This window comes from Pteropus vampyrus, unplaced genomic scaffold (genome assembly GCF_000151845.1).
Source record: "Pteropus vampyrus isolate Shadow unplaced genomic scaffold, Pvam_2.0 Scaffold175, whole genome shotgun sequence".
NCBI lineage: Eukaryota > Metazoa > Chordata > Mammalia > Chiroptera > Pteropodidae > Pteropus > Pteropus vampyrus.
The window spans coordinates 23,936-30,000 of NW_011888956.1; positions in this window are offsets into that span (position 1 = coordinate 23,936).

Sequence of the window (6,065 nt, forward strand, 5' to 3'; positions counted from 1 at the left end):
CTGCCATCCTCCCGACACACACGGAGGCACGGTTGTCGGAGGCCGGCAGACATCGCTGGTTCTGACGAAGCCGTCTCTCTGGACCCTCAAGCAAGACAAAGGGACATCTCCAGGCACCGGGTGCTGGGAGTCCTGGCCGGGTCCCCTGGGGCGGGGTGGGAAGTTACGCCATGGTGTTCAGGGGTCTCCTGGGGAAGACCACAGAGCTGCCCAGGCTGTGAGGGTGGCGCCGCCCAGGCTGGACATCAAGTTGGCTCCCCAGGGTGCCCGTGGAGAGGACAGGATGTCGTCCCCTGCAGAGAAATTCCTGTGGCGACAGCCTCTTTACAGACCTGTGCCTGCCACGCTGAGCCGGGCATCTGCAGCGTGACTGCTGATTTTCGGCTAATGTTTGAAGCCCGCATCTGCGATCTCAATCGATGGCGTCTTGACATGGACAGCACATGTGTCCCCATCTCAGGCCCTCTGGGGTGGGGGCTCAGCTGCTGAGGGTCACTGTCAGCCTCTGAGATGTCTGCTGCACGCCTGCCACTCTGCCCAAAGCGGATTTCAGGAATACTTAGCCTGTGGGTCTGGGCCCGGCCGTTCCAGCCCCTTACCCCGAAAGCCAGCGAAGGCAGCTCTCTGGCCTCTTTCTGGGGCTGGAAGTAGCTGAGCCGCCCCCGGAAAACGAAGTTAATAAGCGGGAGCGATGGGGCAATTTTGGGGCTGCATACTTCAAACCTGGGAGCGATGCGGGGTGATCGCAGGCTCCCACTGGCCACATCCTGGCGTCTGGACCAAATGCCTGTGGCCTTCCAGAGCACGGGCCTGTGGAGCCAACGTCACAGACCCTCGCCGCGGTGGCCTTCCTGGAGTCACCTGGCTCCATGTGCCTTGCCCACAGGAGGGGGATGTCTTGGCCTGTGGAGGCGCATCTTGGCCCAGGGACTGGCTGTTTGGGGGGATCGTGTTTGCGGGGGAAGTGGGCAGAATGTGGCCATGTGGGCTGGGCACGTGCCAGGCCCCTGTCACTGCAGGACAGAGCTGGGGTGGGAAGGAAAGGGGACAGACTGGGCCAGTAGTAGGGGCGGCTGTGTGCAGATGGCAAATACTGAATAAAGGGTAGTTCTCATTGGTTGTGTTATTCAGCACAAGCTCACGTGTCTGACAAATCTTGCGTGGTTGTTGTGCGTCCAGTGTTAAGGCGATTGGGAATGTTCTGTGTGGAGAGGGAGGCGAGGGTGGGGAGGAGGAGAGAGGGGGTGAGAGGCAGGCCGGGAGGAGGAAACGGGAGCCCCTGTCCCCCCACTCGCGAGAGGCAGTGTAGCCAGAAGCGGACGGAGCTGCAGGCCAGGAGCCGGCGCAGGCTCAGCTCTGCCTCCACGCAGCGGCCATGCGGCCCCCGACCGACCGGTCAGCTCCCCGCTGGGAAACCAAGAAGGGTTGAGTAAGACTGGGGCGTTCAAGGTCAGCCTCTTCGCTCGTGCCCTGGATGCAGGATTCAGGGACAGAGGGCAGCAGGCCTCAGGCCGCGCCTGGTCAGCGTGGGCAGGCTCTGCCTCTCTGCTTCGGGCCCTGGAGACGGGCCTTGGTTTCTCTGACTGAAATTTACTTCTTATTTGTTCCCTCTGTTTGGTCCAAATCCCAGGGGGCTGGCGAGCTCCCGTGGCCGGACTCTCTGCGATTTTCCCCACAGCCACGACCCAGCCGAGCTTGTAGGACCTGCATCAGTTACCCACTGCTGCATCAAAAATTACATGAAGCCCTCGTGGCTCCAAACAGTAACAACCGCACATTGTCTCGCCATTTCCCTGGGAGCAGCTCAGCCAGCGGTCCTGGCTCGGCTTCTCTCTGGAGGTGACAATCAAGAAGCCACCGGATGAGGCTGCGTCGCCCGCAGGCTCCACTTGACGCTGGAGGGTCTGCTTCCCACGGGGTCCCCTCACAGTGGCCGAGCTGGTGCCGGCCTCTCCCCCCAGACCTGTCCACGGGCCGGCTTGGGTGTCCTTACAACACGGCGTCTGGCTTCATCCGCAGTGAGACACCTCAGGTAGAGCAAGGCAGAGGAAATCACACCTTGTCACGTCTTACCCTATCCGTTCCGCGGACCAGCCCTGACACGGGTAGGAAGAGACTGGGGAGGGTGTGAATCCCAGGAGGGGCATCACGGAGGCCACCTGCGGGCCCTGCAGGCCTGAAGCTCTGCGGGTCTGACGGCCACTTCCCCGTGACACTGGCTCCCGCTATGGCAGAGCTGAAATCATTTAGCCTTTCTACCTCATTCCGCAAACACGTCTGAGCACATTCATGTCAGGAGAAGTGGCGGGTACTGGGGACACAAAGACCAATAAACTCACGGACTAGTGGAGAAGGTGACACTCCACTGGAAAGTGGTAAGAAGCACAGGCAGCGACAGGTCCCCGGGCGGGGCGGGTGGGGACCCAGTGGAGGGGGTAGGTGGGAGGGGGAGTCAGGGAAGGCTGCCTGGAGAGGGCGAGGCCTGGCTGGGTCCTGCGGGGTGCGTAGGAGGTCACGAGGCAGAAGGAGGGAGGGACGAGGGAGGGATGGCCTTCCAGGTGGGGTGCCATGTGGGCAAAGGCGCAGAGTGGACCCGGCCTGGCTTGTCACCGGGAGCCGAGGCGCTGGGCCCTGCTGGGTCAGGATGTCGCTTCTCTCACACACGCTGATTCCAGAACCTCCCAGAACCAGTGGAAAGTTCCACACCCTTTGCACATGTACCGTTAGGCCGGCAGGTGCCGACGGCCACACGGCCTGTCAGTTACTGTGACAAGGACGCTCAGCGGAGAGGTCTTGGGAGCGTCAGCCCTGGGGACTTGGCTGTAGGATGGATGACAGCAACTCTTTGCACGGTGGAAAAGTCGGCTCCATGCTCCGTCCGAGCGTGGCGGTGCCGGGGGCCCCTCCCCGGCTGCTCGCAGACGGCAGAAGCGCGCAGGGCTGTGTGTTTATACGCCTGCGTGTTTTCCCTTTGTTTTGGAAAAGCGTGCTCCCCCGGGGTCGGCAGGGAACACGTGTGACTCACGGGCCTGCCCGAGCCGGCGAGTGCTGAGTTTCGAGCCCCATCTGCCACCCTGTAAAGTGCTGTCTATACCTTTGATGCTCTGGAAGAGGAACGTGCTAGCTGCTTATCGCATGTGTAGCTGCTGAGGTGTGTCCTGCGGGCGGCTTCACTGTCCGAGGTGACACTTTCCTTTGGGGCAGGATAGTGCTGAGCCCTTCCCCCTGCCCCACGTGAGGACACGGCACGCAGACATCTGAGACACGATAGAAAGCAAGGCCCGCAGCTCCACCGTATGGCCGGACCCCCGTATCCGCAGAGCTGTCCTGGGGTACCTCCCGCCCTTGGCCTTTCCCCCTTTCTCTCCCTCCTCTCCCCCAGACGCCTCAGACTCCACACGTTTCTCTGGACAGCGGGGTGGGGAGCTGAGGGCTGAACCCACGCCCGGAGACCGCCCGGCGTGGGGGGTGCTGGGGGCTGGAGAGGGCTCTGCCCGGAAGGAGTCGGGCAGGCCGTGCTTGGTGGTTGCGCAGGTGAGTGATGTCACTCAGGTATCTGACTCTCCCAGCCCCGGGGAAGTTTGCAGCAGTGGCAGGGGGCCTGACGCCAGCCTCGCAAGTCATGTCCGACAGGCGCTTGTAGCTGGAACCACAGAGAATGGGGTCCAGAGGGGAGAAGCACATCTGGCCGCAGGGGTGCCGCCTGAGCCTTCAGATCTCACCCCTGGGCCCCGCTGGGGAGGCTGCGTGGTGATCGGGGGACAGGGCCTGCTTCTGACTCCCACGGGCGCCACTCTCCTCCAGCCGGCTGGCGAGGAGAGAAGGGAGAGACGCAGGCAGTGGGCCCAGCCCCGGCTTGGTCCACCCCGGGTTCGCTGCAAGGGACCGATTCAGTTCCAGACTCAGCTGGGGAGGACAAAAAGAGGTTAGGACTCCCCTGCCTACCCGGACGGGGTGTTGCTGCTGCCCCGTGATGTAGGGTGACACCGTGACCCTCCACCCCTGTGAAGAGCAGGCCCACGGCCGCGCCCACACCTTGCAGTCTGACGCTTCAGGGGCTGGAGGTGCATGAGGGTCTGGGCCTGCGGGCCTGGGGGTCAAGCCTGAGATCCTGACCCCAGGATGCACAGCTGCCCCGAGCAACTGCGGTCTGAGGGGGAGGGCTTGTGGCCCAGACGTCCACACAGGCCTGCGTCACTTTGCTAAGCACTTACATTCAGTGTTTGTCTATAGAACGTATACAGAATTATTCAAGATTTGGTCTCTGTTCATGTGACTTGAAGGACGTGTACTCCTAATGGCACTTTTTTTTTCTGGTCTGGGTAATTTCTTTTTTTAAAAAAAATATTTTATTTTTGGAGCATCTTTAGGTTTGCAGCTAAATTAGGTGGACGGGGTGGACCTCTTGTATTCCCCCTGCGCCCCCCACGCATGCCCCCCACTCTCTACATCCCAGATCAGCTGTTACAACCGATGGACCTCCATGGATACGTCACCCGAAGTCCCATTTTACCTTGGGGTTCACTCCCGGTGCATGACATTCTGCAGGTTTGGACGAATGTAACATGACGTGTGCCCACCATTATTGTGTCACATCGAGTCGTTTCACTGCCCTAAAACCCTCTGTGCCCCACCCGTCCACCCCTCCCTCTTCCCAGCTCCCGACGCTGATCTGTCACTGTCTCTGTCGTTTCGTCTTTTCCAGAATGTCCTAGAGGTAGAACCACGCAACATGCACCCTTTCAGACGGGCTTCTCTCAGTAACACGCATTTAAGCGTCCTCCACGTCGTCTCACGGCTTGCTGGCTCCTTTCTTTTTAGTGCTGAACAATATCCCGTTGTCTGGATGAACCCCAGTTCATCCACTTACCAAGGATGTCTTGGTTGCTTCCAAGTTTTGGCATTTAGGTATGAAGCTGCTACAAACACCTGCGGGCAGGTTTTTGTGTGGACACGTTTTCAGCTCCTGCGGGTAAACATCAGACAGCGTGACTGCTGCGTCACGCGGTAGATTTGTAGTTTGGAAAGAAACCGCCCCACGGTCTTCCGAGTCGCTGCGCCATTTTGCATTCCCACCAGCAATGGATGAGTTTCCGCTGCTCCACATCTTCACCAGCCTTCGTCCCCACAGTGTTCTGGATTTCGACCTTCTAATACATGGTGTCTCGTTGCTTTCATTTGCATTTTGCTAATGACGTATGATGTGGAGCATCTTTTCATATGCTTAATTTGCCATCTGAATGTCTTTTTTGGTGAGGTATCTGGTTGAGTCTTTTACCCATATTCAAATTGGTTTGTTCATTTTCTCATTGAGTTTTAAGGTTTTTCTTTGCCTATTTTAGACACTAATCCTTTATCAGATGTGTCTTTTACAAATATTTTCTAGTCTATGGAGTCTGGGTCTTCTCATTCTCTTCAGATAGTTTTTAAAATACTTTTCTGAATTTTCCAAATTTTCCATGATGAAAATGGTTTTCAGCATCAGAAAGTTATCTCGAAAGCTCTAACGTTTGACTTTGCTATTTTATCGCGGGCTAATTTCTGCATTAGGAAGACTGTCCTGTGGAGGGCAGACTGGGGAGTGGTGAGAGCGAGGTGTGGGGGGCCGCTGATGCTGTTCTTTGGATCAGAGCTCCTGCCGCTAATACTAACTTGGAACAATGAAGGTGGCGGGCAGCGGTAAGATTCTGAATTTACAGCCGGAGCAGTCGTGGGAGGAGAGCGAGTCGGAGGAATCGGATTGGATGGGTGGTCACGGCATTTACTGAGATGGGGAGATTAGGGTCGGAGAGGCCATAGTTCTCTTGAGTCGACTGTGAGACATGCTAGGCTTCCCAGTGGGCATGTCAGGTAGGCTGCTGGGTGGTGAGTCTGGCGCTCAGGGTCGGGGGAGGCCTGGAGATGAAGTCTGGGAGTTGCTGGGTGTTGGTGATGTTTAAGTCACAGGGAGGGAGATTTCCCGGGAGCATAGAAGAGGTCTGGGGACGCAGCCCTGAAGCTTTCCAACATGTAGTGCTCTGGAGAGGACTCGAGAAGATGCTAGGAAGGCGGGGGACAAGGAGACC